This window comes from Vulpes lagopus, chromosome 6, assembly GCF_018345385.1.
Source record: "Vulpes lagopus strain Blue_001 chromosome 6, ASM1834538v1, whole genome shotgun sequence".
In the NCBI taxonomy this organism is placed as follows: domain Eukaryota; kingdom Metazoa; phylum Chordata; class Mammalia; order Carnivora; family Canidae; genus Vulpes; species Vulpes lagopus.
Window position 1 is genome coordinate 20,131,376 of NC_054829.1, and position 19,049 is coordinate 20,150,424.

At 39.8% G+C, this 19,049-nt stretch overlaps 1 protein-coding gene across 9 annotated transcripts in view; it reads left to right on the forward strand.

Annotated features, from left to right (window-relative positions):
* Positions 1-972: 972 nt before the first annotated feature.
* Positions 973-19,049, forward strand: part of CEP128 (centrosomal protein 128) — a 390,276-nt gene continuing 372,199 nt past the window's right edge. For 7 of the 9 annotated variants that reach the window (XM_041759756.1, XM_041759759.1, XM_041759761.1 and 4 more), the window contains exons 1-2: positions 1,642-1,800; positions 4,375-4,535. The gene's annotated coding sequence lies outside the window, so the exon portion shown is untranslated. Of the gene's footprint in view, positions 1,088-1,614; positions 1,801-4,374; positions 4,536-19,049 lie in introns of those variants that run through there. The other 2 variants (XM_041759758.1, XM_041759757.1) reach the window with 2 other exon arrangements.

Sequence of the window (19,049 nt, forward strand, 5' to 3'; positions counted from 1 at the left end):
TGAATGAATGTAATTGTTTTGAAAAATTAAAATGTTAATGGAGTTATTATTATGCTTCTGCATGTATATGGGGAAACTTTATGGCTGTTCTGAATTATCTTAATCCCTGCATCAGGTAGAGTGTATTTTTGAATACAACTATGAGCAAGCAGCTTGAAGATAGATGAAAATACATAGGTAATTTTTAGAAGAATTATTTTATGTTCAAACATGTTATGAAATAAACTTTACCCCTCAATGTCGCCAGAGAAAATAATTGGATTATTTTAATATATCAAATTTGTGTGCTAATTATGATTTTGTCTGTGTGTGTGTGTGTGAGAGAGAGAGAATTGGATTATTTTAATATATCAAATTTGTGTGCTAATTATTTATGATTTTGTCTGTGTGTGTATGTGTGTGTGTGTGTGTGTGTGTGAGAGAGAGAGAGAGAGAGAGAGAGATGAAGGGAGAGTGGAAAGTGAGGCAAAGCTGCAAAGAGAGATACTGATTTTGAAAGATTTGGCCCCAGATGAGCTCTGGGTGTTATACTGTATGTTGGCAAATTGAATTTAAATAAAATATTTAAAAAAATGTTTTGGCCCTGCCTTTGAAGGGCTGAGTCTGATCGAAGTTACCAATGGGGAAGTGGATAATTACAGCACACAATTATTAGAATAATTTTAGAAGAATTATTTTATGTTCTTATTTTATGAACAGGGAAACTGTTCATTCAGGGCGATCTAGCTCTTCCTGATGTAGCCAGGAAAGCTTTCACAGATAACAGAAATTTTGATTGTAGCCTTGAGGAGGAAGGATCAATGGTCTTTTTGGCAGAGCACAGGAAATGAGGCTCTACATGACTAATTGATTTTCACTTCTTCTTAGCTTTTCCAAAGTTGAATTCTTCGTAGAGGTTTTTTTTTTTTTAATCGCCTTTTTTTTTTTTTTTTTTTTTTGCGACTGAAACCAACCTCTCTGAGTGGAATACATCTCTCTTCTTCCAAAATGACTGAGGAGATGATACCCTAGACTGAATGTAGCAGCAATCATGAAGTGACAGCCTTATGGACTTTTGGTTTGGTGTTAATGAGCTCTGAGATCTTGGGTAAGTCACTCTTTTCAGGCTTAAAGGGTTTGATTAGACAATTTATGTCCCCTTCCAGCTCTAAGAATTTGTGGGCCTTTGGAAAAAAATCATTGGCTCTGGTATTATGGGGATTTGTACATTTCATTTCTGGAAATTAATCTGAAAGGAGTAAAAGCAACCGAGTCTGTTATTATTGCAACTACCTTGAATCTTTCTTATCTGCTCAAAAAGTAAATATTTTAGACTTTTCTGAATAAATTACGGTGATGGTGGGTGGGGAGGCAGCTAATTCACGATCAGGTGTTTCCTTCCTAAATAAGATACTGGCCCTTTAACAGAAAAAAAAAAGAGCAGGGCCAGAGGGCGCGGCCTAGGGACTCAGGTGGCAGCTAATCCGGCTTCTTCCGGGAATGTCGCCCTGAAGCCAGTCGCATGGCATCCTGGGATTTGAAGTTTCTCTTAGGGTCGCTTTCCCTTGACGACTCGTTGTTTTTGAGGGCTAGATGGACTACAACTCCCAGAGGGCCAAGCGGCAGCAGCGGGGTCTTGTTCTCTCGCTGTGGCTAGGCGGCTAGTTCAAGTTGCCATAGCTGCGACTCTGGGGAGAGCACAGTCGGTTGCGCCGCAGCGTCAGGTCAGTTGCACCTTCTGGGTCGCTGGCGGCCGTGGGAGCCGGGAGGGGCCTCGGCGATGATCCGGCTTTAAGGACCAGGGGTCCTCTTCTGTCTCAGGTATCTGTCCGCAGCGGGCTCCTCGCCCTTTCGTGACTGCTTCCCTGTCCCGTCGGAGAGGTTTTCGGTCCCGCTTGCCCTGGTCCGAGGGGTGGGGACGCCGGAGCTGCGCGGACGCCTGGGGTGTGGCCGCGGCCGGGTGGAGGGTCGTGGATTGGCGGCGGGGGGGCTGGGTCGCCGCATCCCGGCGTCCCGGCGTCCCGGCGCCTCCTCCCTCCGCACGAGCCGCGGCCGAGTTACCAGGGAGCTTGAACTCCGCAGGTGCAAACCGGCTGCCCGCAGCTGCGCGGCCTGAGCTGTCAAGGCTGTGGGCGTCGTTCCGGCGTTTTGTACCTGTCGTGCGGTTACAAGGGTTTGCTCCTCCTGGGCGCGCTGCGCCGGTGGCCTGTGGCTTTCCTAGGCCGTCGGGGAAGCTGCCCCAGCCTGGCTGCCAGGAGCCCCTTCCCTGAAGTTGTTCGGTGGGAACGCCTGGCCTTGAACTCCAGCGGCATCCTCGGTGCGTTTGATGAATCTCAGTCCGTCAGGCGGACGTCTCGTGGGACCGCTTTGCAGCCGTGTGGCTCCAAGTTCGGTGTAGAGTACCTAAATTCTTTTTTTTTTTTTCCCTTTTTAAAGATTTTATTTATTTATTCATGAGACACACACACACAGAGAGCGAGAGAGGCAGAGACACAGGCAGAAGGAGAAGCAGGCTCCATGCAGGGAGCCCGACGTGGGACTCGATCCCGGGTCTCCAGCATCACACCCCGGGCTGCAGGCGGCGCTAACCGCTGAGCCACCCAGCTCCCCGGGTGTAGAGTACCTAGCGCGCAGGGCCGGACGCCGCGGGAGGGGTCGCTGTCTGTTGCTTATTTCATTCGTCGTGCAGAACCGTGCTGTGCAATAGAAATATAATATGAGCCACACAGGCAAGTTTTAGATTTTTCGAGTGCCCACATTGAACAGATAAATTGATTTTAAGAACTTCTTTTTTTTTAAATTTTTTTTTTATTTTTATTTATTTATGATAGTCACAGAGAGAGAGAGAGAGGCAGAGACACAGGCAGAGGGAGAAGCAGGCTCCATGCACCGGGAGCCCGACGTGGGATTTGATCCCGGGTCTCCAGGATCACGCTCTGGGCCAAAGGCAGGCGCCAAACCGCTGCGCCACCCAGGGATCCCTGATTTTAAGAACTTCTTATTTAGCGCAGGGTATCCAGAACACTTTCAAAATGTAGTGAGTATGAAATTTATGGAGATAGTTTTACATTCTTTTTTTTAAAAAATATTTTATTTATTCATGAGAGAGAGAGAGAGACAGAGACACAGGCAGAGGGAGAAGCAGGCTCCATGCAGGGAGCCCGACCTGGGACTGGATCCCGGGTCTCCAGGATCACGCCCTGGGCTGAAGGCAGCGCTAAACCGCTGAGCCACTGGGGATCCCCGAGATATTTTACATTCTCAAAGCGATTGTGTTTAAAGGCTCCAAGTCTTCACATTCCTCATATATTTTACACTTCTAGTAACCTGTCGTTTCAAACTGGCCAGGTTTTAGGAGCTCAGTAGCTCACGTGGCTGGCGGCTCCTGTATGGGCAGCGCAGAAGATGAAAACTAAAGCCATTTCACATTAACAGAAAAATTGGGTTGTTTGTAGAACTCGCCTTTGGGAAATTTGCCTCTTTGTTAGATGAGTGAATTGTGCATCCTACTTATGTCCTGTCACTGCGTGATCTGGGTCACTTTGAACACTCTCTAACAGTTTATTTTTTTTTTTATTTTTTATTTTTTTTTTTAAATTTTTTTTAAAATTTTTTTTATTTGTTTATGATAGTCACAGAGAGAGAGAGAGAGAGGCAGAGACACAGGCAGAGGGAGAAGCAGGCTCCATGCACCGGGAGCCCGACGCGGGATTCGATCCCGGGTCTCGAGGATCGCGCCCTGGGCCAAAGGCAGGCGCCAAACCGCTGCGCCACCCAGGGATCCCTCTAACAGTTTATTTTGATTTCACTTTTCCAGAGTACTTTTTTTTTTTCCCTTGAAGTTGTTTATAGATGTATTCTCAGAACAACTTTTTATGTAGACAGTGACCGATTCCCAGAATAACTTTCCGTGGATTCTTACAGACTGCTTTGAAAGCAGTCACCGAGTGTTGAAAATATTTCTGTCCACAGCTCTCTCTCACAACCAAAGACATTTTACTTTCACTTATTAATTTGCAGTATTAAATGTAGGAAAAGTTGGGCAGCTTATAAAATATTTCCTTTAGGAATGGTAGCAGATAGTTCACTCCTGGCTTAGAAATAAGTCGGGCCATTAAATTCAGAAGTAACATGTTAACTTTAGGGACAGTATTTTGAGCCACATTTGGTCTGTAATTCCCAGCCCAAGGGGTGACCAGGTATAGTGGCTGAGTACTTAGATGTGAGGAATTCCTGTGAGTTCACTGGGGCTTTTGCATGATCCCAGGACACTTTCTCTGTTGTCTGCTGTGCTGTAAATTGTGCAGGGTGAGGGTGAACTTATTTTGATCTTTTAATATATAAAAAATGTAAAATTATAGGTGTGTTTTACCCCTTTGTTTCATTTATCTGTAGGCAGTTTAGGGAAAGTGTGGGGGCAACCAAAGATCATCTACGTGACTAGGCCTTTTGCCCTGAACCTCATGAAGAAATGATAGGAGGCAGACATATGTGCCTAAGAAGAGCACTGAGGAGAACACAGAGGCGAACAACACGGAGTTTTGGGGGTGTGCTTTGTAAGTATGCTTTCTCCCTAAGTTTCTGAGTTAACAGATTTTCGCATATGGTGGGTAAGAATATCTTAACAGATAGACTTCTGAGGGGCAAGAATCTCCTTTCTAACAGGTAGTATAGAGATAAAATACGATGGTTGTGAAAGGGGGTGTTACAAAAATTCAGATGAACAAAATAGATTTGATGTTACCAAATTTAGGGCAACAAACTAGATACCTTAGCAAGAGCAACAATGATGCAACTGTATCTGTTAGTCAAGTATTTGAGAACCTATTTTGTCCCAAGCATTGTATTAGGCACCTTTTATATGGTATCTATATAATACTTTATTTTGGTATTATTTTTTTATTGGAGTTCGATTTGCCAACATATGGTATAACACCCAGTGCTCATCCAGTCAAGTGCCCCCCTCAGTGCCCATCACCCAGTCACCCCCACCTTCCGCCCACCTCCCCTTCCACTACCCCTTGTTCGTTTCCCAGAGTTAGGAGTCTCTCATATTCTGTCTCCCTCTCCGATATTTCCCACTCATTTTCCCTCCTTTCCCCTATAATTCCTTTCACTATTTCTTATATTCTCCGAATGAATGAAACCATATAATGTTTGTCCTCCTCCGATTGACTTGCTTCATTTTTTTTTTTTTTTATACTTACTTCACTTAGCATAATACCTTCCACTTCCATCCACGTTGAAGCAAATGGTGGGTATTTGTTGTTTCTAATGGCTGAGTAATATTCCATTGTAAATATAGACCACATCTTCTTTATCCATTCATCTTTAGACAGACACCGAGGCTCATTCCACAGTTTGGCTATTGTGGACATTGCTGCTATAACCATTGCGATGCAGGTGTCTTGGATTTTCACTGCGTCTGGATATTTGGGGTAAATCCCCAGTAAACCCAGCAATTTCTGGGTTGTAGGGTAGTTCTATTTTAACTCTTTGCGGAACCTCCACACAGTTTTCCAGAGTGGCTGTACCACATTCCCACCAACAGTGCCAAAGGATTCCCCTTTCTCCACATATTCTCTAACATTCATTGTTTCCTGTCTTGTTGATTTTAGCCATTCTCACTGGTGTGAGGTGGTATATATCATTGTGGTTTTGATTTATATTTTCCTGATGGCAAGTGATGCGGAGCGTTTTCTCATGCGCTTGTTGGCCATGTGTATGTCTTCTTTGGTGGGCAAAAGACATGAACAGAAATTTCACCAAAGACTACATATATAATGTTATTATGCTTATTTCCATTTTACAATTGAGGCAATTGAGGTTCAGATAGATTTCTTTGACTTGCTTGGTACCAGGAGCCAGAACAGTGGTTTTTGTCCCCATATCTTTTGACAAATCCCAGTCCTACAAACTACAAAGAGGCCCCAATGCTGTATGATTTCTCTCTAATTGGATTTGGTTTACAGTAGCACTTTTAGATTATATGTACCATATATACCATTTATCTCTTTGTATGGGTTCTATTAGCTTTTTTTTTTTTTTTTTTTTTTTTTTAAGATTTATTTATTATCATAGAGGTGGGGAAAGGCAGAGGAAGAGGACGGGAGACTCTCCATTAAGTGTGGAGCCTTATGTGAAGCTTGGTCCCATGACCCTGGGATCATGACCTGTGCTGAAACCAGGAGTGGGATGCTCAATCAACTGAGCCACCCAGGCACCCCAGTATTTGCATGTTGTATTTTTATAAAGGGCCCTTAAACATAGAAGGGAGACCCAATGGGACCTTGCAATACACCATGTCCAAGATCTATGTTGTACAAAATTCTTAGAATTAAAGAATTTTAGAGCTGGAGGGGCCTGATAGGATAATCTAGCCCAGAAAAATCTCAACTGCAGTCTTGATACATCTGAGAGTAATAATGAAAATAATCTAGAGTTCATTGTTATCCATATAATATTGTCACTGGGTTGATTCTATTATGTAATATTTTCATCCTGTTCATACTATTTTATAGTGTGTTTTTCTTTATTGTCAATACATGAAGTTCTACTTTGTTTTAACTGCTACCAGTTATCTCAATGAATAGATCCATTTAATGTATTATGTGTTTTTTTCTTTTTTTTGGCTGATATAAATAATTCTGAGTGAAATTATACATACACCTACATGTGAGATGTGTACATTCATCTTCTTTTGTTTTCCTGGAATAATATTTATAGATATAGAATCTTTGAGTTAAAACATGCATATTATTTATTTTTACTTGTCTTGCCAGTTGTTTTCCAGAGAAGTTATTCTGTTTTATCTTATTTTTAGAAAGATTTTATTTATTTATTTGAGAAAGAAAGAGAGTGCACATATGCACATGCATGGGGGCGAGGCAGAGGGTGAGGGAGAAGCAGACTCTCTGCTGAGCAGGGAGCCAGATGATCGTGGAGCTGGATCCCAGGACTTTGAGATCATGATGTCTGCTGAAGGCAGACTCTTAACCAACTGAGCAGACACCCTGAAAAGTTATTCTATATAATACTCTTATAGCAAGGTGTGTCCATGCCAAAACTTTTTTTCTCTGTACAGAACAGAGAAACAAGAATATGATTTTATCTTTTAATTTGCAATTATTAGTGAAATAAAGTATGTTATATGTTTGCTAGGGCTATATGTGTTCTGTGAATTGCCTGTTTGCATATTCTTTTGCATCCTTCACTACTGCACTATTCTTTTTTCTACTTTTTTTTAAAAGAGATGATTAATCCCTTCATTCTCATATATTGCAAATATGTTTCTGAATTTGTCCTTTAGTTTTTTTTAAGATATTATTAATTCATGAGAGAGAGAGAGAGAGAGAGAGAGAGAGGCAGAGACATAGGCAGAGGGAGAAGCAGGCTCCATGCAGGGAGCCCAGTGTGGGACTTGATCTGAGGACTCTGGGATCATGTCCTGGGCCGAAGGCAGGTGCTAAACTGGTGAGCCATCCAGGTGTCCCCTGTCCTTTAGATTTTTAACATTGTTTCTGGTGTCTTGTTATTAATAGTTATAAAAGATCTTAAGAGATTGATCAGGTCTTTCTCAGATATGCACATTTCCTTGAAATTCTTATAACTCTTCATGTAGATCTGTACAATGCTGGTACTTGGAGTGTTTTGGAGATGGGAGTATTTGTGGTCAAATGAATCCAGTTAGCTGATGAACGATTAGTCTACCCCACATGGCATAGGATTTGCCATGTAAGTGCTCATGAATGAATGAATGAATGAGTGCTCATGGATGAATGAACTCAGGGATGAATGGAGAAGTGAATTAAAGTAAGCCTAAAGTAGGCTTTTCTGAATGAAGAGAGATGTCAGTGAAGAAGTGACCTAAGACTAGTTTTTATTTATTTATTTATTTGGTTGTCAAATGATCCTTTATTGAAATATTTTTCTTTGTAGTTCTCAACTAGCTGGGAATTCCACTGTACTACTATTGATGTTATTATGATGTGATGAGGGTACTAGCCATCAACATGGCAGCTCACAGATTGGACAATCCCCAGGATCTCTTTAATGGTTCCAGAGAGTTTTTGGCTTAAGATCCGTGACACCTCTGTTGGGCAATGTTGACAGTCTTATCAAAAGTATTATTTCCACTGTGTTTAATGTTTTTCTGCTTCTTTCTGTCTCTTGGTGGTTTCTTGAGGGCTTTGATAATCAGGGCAGAGGCAGAAGGTATCATTTCACTCAGACCCAGGGGGCTGATGTTAGGAACCTGGGCAGATATCACACCGACATTCCCCCTGGTGCACATGAAGTATACAACATTGATCTATTTGGGGTTGAACTTAGGTGGCATGGTGGAAATGGCTGGTGTTGGATAAACTCAGATTTGGAATCACAAAGACCGTTGAACCTCGGCCTCCTCACAGCCAAACACCAAAAGTGCTATGATAGTATTTTAAAGGAAGAAGATAAAGGCAAATCTTATAGATCATAGAAAGAAGGAAAAAGCTTGATGGTGGGAAAATGAACGCTTTAAAATTGCAAAATGTGTTTACCTGTGAGCAACAGTTGGTACATTGAAACAGTACTGAGGATGGAACCAGGTGATAAAGAACCTGGGTAATTTGGAGTTTAGAGCTCTGTAGTACAGATAAATAATAATTGAGAAATGCAGGTAGCTGCAAATGACAGTGCTAAATTAAAGTGATTTGCAGTAAGTCAAGGAAACTCTCTAGGTTTGATTCAGTTATAAATTTTATCACATGTTAAAGTCAATTTGAAATGTTTATCCTTGTTTACATAGACATATTATCAAGTATTCATATTTACACTGTTTTTCAGTTTAATTCATATTTTTTGAAGGCTTAAGATAATCAGTCTAGGCCAATTACCATAGAATTATTTCATGCAGCAGTTATTTAATTAGTACATGCTGTTTGTAAAGTCCTGTACTTTGAAATTTGTCTCTGGATTAATCAGACAGGATAATAAAGAAAATTTAATTGTAAATTCATTTAAAAATGTTCCAAATACATGCCCAGCACTATGCAAGGTATTGAAATACAACCATGAACAAAATAAATGGGCGTCTCTGATAAAATTTAGAGTCTGCTGAGGGAGCAGACAAGTCAATAGTCAGCAGTCTCTCAGCTGTGACAGGGTAGTATCCACCATGGGCACTTGGCCCAGAGTTGGCCGGGGGCTGTGAAGTCCAGTTTTTTAAGGGAGGTTTCCTGTGAACTGAGACTTGAAGAAAAACCTAAGAGTTAACTAAGGGAAAAGGAGTGAAAAGTATGTTCTGGCTTATGAATCCAGCAGGGAAATGAGTATGCCATATTCAAGGAATTGAAAAAGAATTCTGTGGCACAAATAATTACATTTTAAGGACAAGTTTAATAAATGTCTTGCTATGACAGAGCTCTAAGAATGCAGAAAGAGGAAAGATCACTTCCGGCTGGAGATGGAAAGCTTCACTGAGATTGTATTATTTGAAAAGATGAGTGGAATTTCAATAAGTGGCAATAGTAGAGAGCAGAAGGTATTCTAGACAGAACTAATGATATTAGTGAGAGATGGAAGTGGTGGGAGAACCGCTGGAATAATAACAGCTGAATGCAGGCCTTATGTTTTCTGTGGTTCTTTTTTTGGACACGAGGGTGGCTAGCTGAGGGTCTTGAGTTCCTGATTCAAGAACCTAGATTCAGTCTTACATGAGCAGTGGAGTGTCTGCGAAGGTTGGAAAAGACTCAACAGTTAGAGAAACCATTTTGGTGGCAAGGAATGAGTTGAGAAAATTCCTGGATTATAAGTGGTGCCAGTGGTGTTGAAAAGTGATAAATAGTAACGTGGGCTTTGGAGAAAGGTTCAAGACTCTCCCTTGCAGCGCAGTAGCTGTGTGTAGCCTTGAATACTTATACTTAGCTTCTTTAAAGCTTTTTATGTATACATTGTGATGACAGTAGTACTTTGTAGGATTATTGTCATACAACAATCTGTTAGGTTATTCAGCATTAATATCATTTCAACTTCTGTTTTTTGAAGGTTTTTAAGATTGAGGTTTTATTTTTTTTTAAGATTTTATTTATTCATGAGAGACACAGGGAGAGAGGCAGAGACACAGGCAGAGGGAGAAGTCAGGCTCCATGCGGGAGCCTGATGTGGGACTCAATCCCGGGACTCCAGGATCACGCCCTAGCCGAGGGCAGGCACTAAACTGCTTAGCCACCCAGGAGTCCCAAGATTGAGGTTTTTAACCAGGGTCTGCTTCCATGTACACCCAGCAATTTAGTTTTTAAATGTAATTGGTCTTAAATGATATTGTAGTGCATTTCATTATAATTGGATTCCTTTCTAACACTATGGATTTTAAAATTTTTATTCATGCATTTAAACACATTCCCAGAAACAGTGCATGGTGTAAGTCAAGCTTAAGAACTCCTGTGACATTTTTAAAATAAATTTAATGTTTTTATATTTTAGAAAAAATATACAAATCATTCAATTTATCTGCTTTTAAGAATAAGAATAAATGCCAAACTCATGATAATCATATCAATAAGTGCAATAAAAATGTATTCCAGTTTTTTATTATAGAAGAATTAAAGGAAAGATCTAAAGATGCAAAGTAAAAGAAAAATGGGGCAAGAAAGAAATATGGGTATGGAGAGTAGTGGAAAAAGAGAAATAGAACATACATATACACCATGAAGAGAATAACTTTTTTTTAAAGCTTAAGGTTTTAGAATATGGTATCTGAAAAAAGTAGATGCTTTTCTCCCTGAAATGGGTTCTAAATATTCTTAACAAGAGAAAGGATTATTTAAAAGACATCTTAAGGGATCCCTGGGTGGCGCAGCGGTTTGGCGCCTGCCTTTGGCCCAGGGCGCGATCCTGGAGACCCGGGATCGAATCCCACATCAGGCTCCCGGTGCATGGAGCCTGCTTCTCCCTCCGCCTGTGTCTCTGCCTCTCTCTCTCTCTCTGTGACTATCATAAATAAATAAAAATTAAAAAAAAAAATAAAAGACATCTTAAAATAGCTATAGTAAGTTGGATTTATAGCACATTTAAGTATTTAATCCTTTATTATATTCATCATATAAGTTTTTAATTCTAAGTAAACAAGTACATATGGAATATTCTGGCCTTAAATGCATTTCTGGATGGAGAGGATGGATGGATCATAAGAATATGGTAGGGGAGGACAAAGAAAACGTTTCAGTGATGGGGCAATGTATTTAGAATTTACATAATTCTTTTATGTATAGAATGCAGTGGAAAAAGCACTAGCTTAGAGGCCGGTGGGTTCCAGTTCTGTTATTGCAACTTTTTAGCAAAACCATCACAGACAAGTATTTTACTCAAAGCTTTGTTTTTCTTTAACAGCAAAAGCAAAGGGTCGTAATTATACCAACTTTACTGAATTGAAATGGAGATCAAAGAGAAAAGGCTAATGCAAATGCTTTGTAAGCCATAAAGCAATATGCAAATTTAAGGTATAAATAGCAATAAAATATTTTATTTTCTTAAAATTTTTAGTGTTTTGTTCACTAGTTAAGAGTTCCTTTTTATACTTTAAAAACAGGAAGAGATCAAGTGTACCTTACACTTAAGAAATTGCTTGTTTCTTGAAAAAACAAACAATATTATCCTGAGAACAAATATCCCCAACTGCTATTTATGATTGTTTAGAATTTTTTTCTAAAAAATTGCTAGCCTTTCACTTGTTTTATCAACTGCTTATGCTTAGTTTGTGCATCCTTATTTGAATCTGTCCTGTCTCCACCATTAGAAGGCAGCCTGACACAACAAGCCTGTTTCCTCACAGAGAGTAGGCTTGAGAGGAAACTTCCGGAAATAGCCATCTTCTGAACCAAATCAAATGATTTATTAGTAAATAAATTTTTCAGTTAGCTTTTACTGCATAACAGATCAAACCTTGGAGGCAACCAAGCATTTATTGCTTGTGTGATGGGTTAGCTAAGCCATTTGCTTATCATCCCTAGACTTACTGATGTGTCTGCCTTCAGTTGGCTGATCTCCTGATTTAAGCTGGAAGCCACTGGGCAACCATGGATCCCATAGCTTCCATCGGTATAGCCTGGGCACATCCTCATGGTGATGGGAGAGTTGCAGGAGAGCAAGTTCCATGTGTAATCTCTTTTCAAACCTCTGCTAGTGCCAGCTGAAGCCAGTTGCTGGGACCTGGGCTGGTAACTCCATTTGTGGTAGGAAGGCAGTGAAGGGAGGGGTGAAGAATTAGAGCCAAATTATGCATTTTATTACACTTCTATTCTGAAAGTGCTGTCTGATATATACAGTAGGGAAACATTCTAAGTGGGAAAACATTCTAAGTAGTTTTAGTCCTTCTGCTCAGTAGTAGTATATCCTTCTGGTTTTATAGTCTACAGAGATGGCTAATATCAAAGGTGTATTATCCAATTTTCCTTCTTGTCTGTAAAGGAAAGCATTAACTTTTGAGCATTTAACCTTGATTCATTCTTCATGATTGAACTGCTCATTTTAAACTGGGGAATGAGACTGGTAAACTTCCTTTGTCTTGGTTCTTTATCTAAAATAAAGTTGCAAGCTCAACTGCTGAGTGGGGTCAGTCAGATAATTCACTGTGTGAAGCAGGCCCACTGGGGATTGGGGAAAATAGGAAGGTGGGTGTCTGACTCTAGGGCAGGTGCTACATCCATGTTGCCCCTGGAGAAATTCACCCCCAGTGTTGCCAGGTCTCTGAATTTTTTTTCTTTTAAAGATTTTATTTATTTATTCATGAGAGACCCAGAGAGAGGCAGAGACATAGGCAGAGGGAGAAGCAGGCCCCATGCAGGAAGCCTGATGTGGGACTTGATCCCGGAACTCTGTGATCATGCCTTTAGCCAAAGGCAGGTGCTCAACCTCTGAGCCACCCAGGCGTCTGGATCTCTGGATTTTTTGAGAAGCTGGAAATTGGAATTTTTGTGTGAAATCTGTTTGTTTTTGAATTAAAGCTTTAAAATGAGGGATCTGTGGGTGGCTCAGCAGTTTAGGGCCTACCTTGGGCCCAGGGTGTGATCCTGAGGTTCCAGGATCGAGTCCTGCCGGGAGCCTGCTTCTCTCTCTGCCTGTGTCTCTGCCTCTCTCTGTGTGTCTCATGAATAAATAGAAGCTTTAAAAAATAAAAGCTTTAAAATGACATAGCATTATTTTTAAGTACATCTTGTTTGCCTGGATTTAGTCTGTAGTCTTCTAGTTTTCATCCTCCAATTTAAACAGAATGGTGTCAGAAACTTGGAGATGCTAGTGCCGTCTTTGTCCATGGTGATATCTGGCCCAGTCTGAAGCAGTTTGGACAATAGTAGAAGTCATCTGTACCCTTAGGGAACTTCATTATTATCAGCTATTTTGGGAATATTGTAATACATATATTTTTGGTTGGCAAATGCAAGAGTGCAAATCTAAGGTTTAATTATAAGTAATCCACCTTGGGTTTGTTAGCATCTATTTTTTTGTCAGTTTTTTTTCTTGAGTTTTTATTTGTTGTTTTTTATCTTGATATGTTTTAGTTTTTATTTAATTTTGTAAACTGCCTTGTTTTTTTTAGAAGTGTGTGGGTGTATAAATCTAAAATATCTGTAGCATTCTGATTGTGAGACAGAGAGGGGGAATTTAAGTAACTTTATTTTCTTTTAAAACGGTACTGATTTTTACCAACTGGCACATATGTATTTAAGCAGCTACTAGTTTTTTCTCTATGTATGGCTTAGTAAGCTGTCATTTTGTATGCTGTATGGCATTTTCCAGCAACATCCGTGCTCTCTGCTGGGTGGTCCCTATGACTCAGTCCTTGAACTCAGAGGTATTGGACTAAAAGGAGCAAAATGTAGAAGGGCTAAGCCTGGCTGGCTTCACCCATGGAATAGAGGAATGTGAGAGTGGGTGTGGGAGAGAGAGGAAATGCATGGGGCAGCAGGAATAAGTGGAATATACAATTAAAAAAAAATCAAAAAAAAAATCACATCATGTGTGTGTGTAAGTAAGTGTTAATTCTCTAAGAAGTTCTTAACCGGGGATGATTTAACCAATCTACCCCCACCTTGTCCCTGCCCCACAGACATTTACCAATATCTGGAGACAGTTTTAAATTTACGCCTTGGTGAAAGGGTATGAGAACTTCGCTTATTTGTACTTTACTTCCTTTGAGATGATGGTTTTTAACCGGATTCTTTTTCCTTCTCATCCTTCTGTCAAACTTCTATTCATCCTTCCAGACAAGTGGAAGGATCCTGACCGGACTCCCCTGGCATTTTGTTGTACTACTTAGCTTACCATGCATAGTACTTTCATAAGCCTTTTTCTCCCATCAAAGACTGTAATTTTTATTTACTTTCATCTTCCATTTCTAACTTAGTGACAATTCAGTAAATGATGAATGCGTGAATCTATTGCATCTCTTTGATTGTGTTTCCTATGTCTTATATTATCTACTGATTTAATAGAGAGCTGGCTGATGGAGTGGACAGTTAATTTTGATCTTATATTAACTTACCAAAAGCTTTTGGGAGTTTGAAGTTACAGAGGAGCACTGGAATAAAGAAAAAAGGTACAGTTGATAATTGTACATGGTAACCTCTGCTGGCTTGCTAATTTTTTCTCTTGAAGGAGGGAATAAAGTTCTCAAATCTTATAGCTATTAAAACAGTGAGACATGCTTTCTAAAATTTGAACTTGGTTAGTGATTAAGCTTAAAATACACTTCCCACTTCCCCCAACAACCTTAAATACCAACATCATTACCTTGAGCATTGAGGACAGTTGCCTTGGACAGGGACAGCAGAGGCACTTGAAGGCCACAGAAGCAATCACCTACTTAACATGCACTAGTCAGCTTTTGTGAAATATCACCCCTGATGCTGGGTGCTTATCTTTTATGGAACAGCTTGCAAATTCTAATTGTTTTAAACTGGCTCTGAGGAAAAGAGACTTGAAAATCAATAAATTACAGCTCTCATACATACAAATGTGCATCATTATAATGAAGACAATCTGATGGCTCTTTAGGTCAAATAACAAAAGAGGTGGACTTAAGTTTGTAAAGACTCCCTGCCAGTTCTCTTACAGTGTTGAATGCAGTTTTACTCTCTGGTTGGTGTTCAGGTTTGCTTATGGACTTTTGTTTTTGATAGATCCCCAGTGGGACTGAATTGATGAGGGTTCGTTACTTGCTCTGGTGGCTGTCTGTCTTCTTTATAAGGTTCATTAAGACAGAAGCAACAATATTTATGCCTTTAAATACTGATGTGCTGGGAATGGCTAAATAAACTACTCTAAGAAATGTACCATCTGGTTTCAGACCAAGAGCTTTCTCTAAGACTCTCGAGACTTTCACCCAAGGTCACCCATCTTAGTCCTTTCTAGAGTTTTGGAAGAAGCTTAGCATCTGAAAGGCAGACAACATGAATATTATCATTTTTTCATCAGTGAGAAATTTTGTTGTACCAGTAGGTGGTAGTAAGCAGCAGAGAACATTCACTGCTTTGGCTTCAGTTGAAGGAAATGCCTTTCTCACCTTTAATTAGGATTTAGGTGATTTAGCTTCTTTAAATTGTTCTTATATAAATAAATAGTTCTTGAAAGAGTTCTTCAGTCATTCTTCAATTTTAGCAACTCTTTTCTGTCAGCAAATGTCATTGCATGAGAGATACTTACTGTATCTTAACCGTTCTTTAATAATCTGAAATTTAAGTTTTTATTTTCCCTCTATTATAACTTCTCAGTAAATATCCTTACATATAAATTCTGTATGTAGTCAGATAATTTTATTAGGGGAAATTTTTGGAAGTAGGTACAAATTGCCCTTGATGCATGCTGCCTGCTGATATCCAGATAAGTTCATATCTATTTACACATCCCCATTACGACAGTAGAGGAATGTTCTTTCCTCTACAACCTGGTGAACCATAGACATTATTATTTAACAGGGAACAACTTAATAGGCTAGAAAAGCGTCTTATTTAATTTACATTTTAGATTAATTAGAACAGTTTTTTTAATGGCCATGCATATTGTTTACTTATGTGACCACTCTCTATGCTTTTATCAACATGGGATAAATTTAATGCTCTGGGTAGAGTTTCATTGGGGATAAGAAGATTTTCAGAGGCCTGGCCAATTTTCATTAATGCCACTGATAGTAGGATGGATATGTGATATTTTTTTAAATTAATTTTTAATTATAAAATAACAGTCTTAATGGAATAGAGTGTGTGCAATTGGCACTTACTGCTTTGTGCTTTTCTTCTTTAGTCAGTTATATTAAGGGGCTCCTGGGAACTATTTTCGTGGCTCTTCATATATTCACTCCAGGTTCTGATTATGCGGCTGACATGAGCCTCTTGCCAGTTCTAGTAGCTGCTCCTTTCTCTTTTTTTCTCCCTCCCTCCATCAGCTCGGTGTCTGGGGAGTGGTGGTGTTGGCTGATGAGACACGGGCATCTTTTGATAAGGTTGGATCTCTGCCACCACAACAACCGTTTGTGTTGTGACACTTAAGCGCTCTCTCAGTTAGTTTTGAGGGTCACATTTGACCTTGTGAGTTGTCAGTAATAGTTGCAAAAGTGCTCAGTTATTATCAGCAATGAAAATGATCTAATTTCTGTTTTTATTATGGACTTTTAATGTATCTTAGTTCAACATTTGTGACACTTATGTATAATTAAAATGCTTATTAGATGGTTGCTGAATGTTTTGTATTTTATTTAAAAAAAAAAAGCCATGGAGAATTCTCAGATCATCATCTTACATCTTGATATCTTTACAGGAGTTCCATCAGATGCAGGAGTTTGAACATCTTTTATTGCTCAAAGTAATTGAAATTAATAGCTGAAGACTTTGTGTTTGTGTACCAGCAAAATTCATGCTGGAAAGTGTGATTTTTCTCTTGTTAAAAATATGTAATCCCTAGTAGGGGTAAGTGAGAGGTCTTTTTTTTTTTTTTTTTTTTTTTTTTTTGGTATTACATGACAGTTATACATAATTTAGTTCAGTCCTTAATTTTATTTAATGGTAAGATTTCCTGTTTTATTTTTTTTTTTTAAAGATTTTTTTTTTTTAATTTTTATTTATTTATGATAGTCACAGAGAGAGAGAGAGAGAGAGGCAGAGACACAGGCAGAGGGAGAAGCAGGCTCCATGCACCGGGAACCCGACGTGGGATTCGATCCCGGGTCTCCAGATCGCGCCCTGGGCCAAAGGCAGGCGCCAAACCGCTGCGCCACCCAGGGATCTCCCTTTTTTTTTAAATATTTTTTTAAAGATTTTTTATTTATTTATTTGAGAGAGTGACAGAGCAAACATGAACAAGGTGGTAGGGGGGATGGGCAGAGGAAGAGGGAGAGGGAGAAGCAGACTCCCCTCTGAGCAGGGAGCTGATGTGGGGCTTGATCCCAGGACCCTGGGATCATGACCTGAGCCAAAGGCAGATGCTTAACCACCTGAGCCACCCAGGTGCCCCAGATTTCCTGTTTTAAAGTTAAATTCAGATACCTCATGTTTTCACTTACTAATATTTATCAAGTGATTATAATGTGTGTTCCTTAAGAAAAACTGTGAGGTATAAATACTTGTGGTAAAAGTATAAAAATATGGCTGGAGAGTTAAACACAATATCATGCTTGTGATTATCCCTGACATGGCAGGGGTGGCAGTACTGGGTGGAAAGTGGGGTGGGAAGGTACTAAGACTTGATTTATAATGTTCTGAATATTGTATTAAAAATATTAGAAGGATACAGGGGTGTATAGGTGGGCTCAGTTGGTTAAGTGTCTGCCTTCAGCTCAGGTCATGATCCCAGGGTCCTGGATTGAGTCCTGCATTGGGCTGCCTGCTTGATGGGCAGGCAGCCTGCTTCTTGCTCTTCACCACTTGTGCTTTCTCTCATGCATGCCCTCTCACTCTCTCTCTGATAAAATCTTAACAACAACAACAACAAAATTAGAAGGATACTTGTCAGAATCAGAAATAATAACAATGTTAATATATGTTTTAAATTTTGTTGGTTAACATACAACGTAATACTGGCTTCTGGAGTAGAGTTCAGTGATTCATCAGTTATATATGACACCCATTGCTCATCAAAAGTGCCTTCTTTAATACCTATCCCCCATCTAGCCCTTCCCCCAGGCCCTTCCCTCCATCTATCCTCAGTATGTTCTCTGTCATTAAGAGTCACTTATGGCTTCTTCTTCTTCTTCTTTTTAAATTAGTTTCAAAAAAAAAAAAAAAAAATTAGTTCCAGAGGTAGAATTTAATGATTCACTGGCTGCATATACCCAGTGCTCATTACATCAAGTGCCCTCCTTAATGCCCATTATGCAATTACCCATTCCCTCCACCCACCACCCCTCCAGCAACCCCCAGTTTGTTTCCTAGAATTCAGCATCTCTGATGCTTTGCCTCCCTCTCAATTTTCATCTTATTTTATTTTTCCTTCCCTTCCCCTATGTTCATCTATTTTGTTTCTTAAATTTTACATATCAGTGAAATCATATGGTAATTGTCTTTGACTTATTTTGCTTAGCATAATACCCTCTAGTTCCATCCACATTATTGCAAATGGTAAGATTTCATTTTTGATGGCTAAGTAGTATTCCACACCCACATCTTTATCCATTCATCTGTTGATGGACATCTGTGCTCTTTCCAGAGTTTGGCTGTTGTGGACATTGCTGCTATAAACATTGGGGTGCAGGTGCTCCTTTGGATCACTTTGTATCTTTGGGGTAAATACCTAGTAGTGCAATGCTGGGTCGTAGGGTAGCTCTGTTTTCAACTTCTTGAGGAACCTCTTACTGTTTTCTAGAGAGGCTGCACTAGCTTGCATTTCCACCAACAGTGCAAGAGGGTTCTCCTTTCTCCACGTTCTTGCCAACATCTGTCGTTATCTGACTTGTTGCTTTTAGCCATTCTGACCGGTGTGAAGTAGTATTGCATTGTGGTTTTTTTATTTGTATTTCCCTGATGCTGAATGATGTTGAACATTTTTTCATGTGTCTGTTGGCCATTTGTATGTCTTATTTGGAGACATGCCTATTCTTTGAT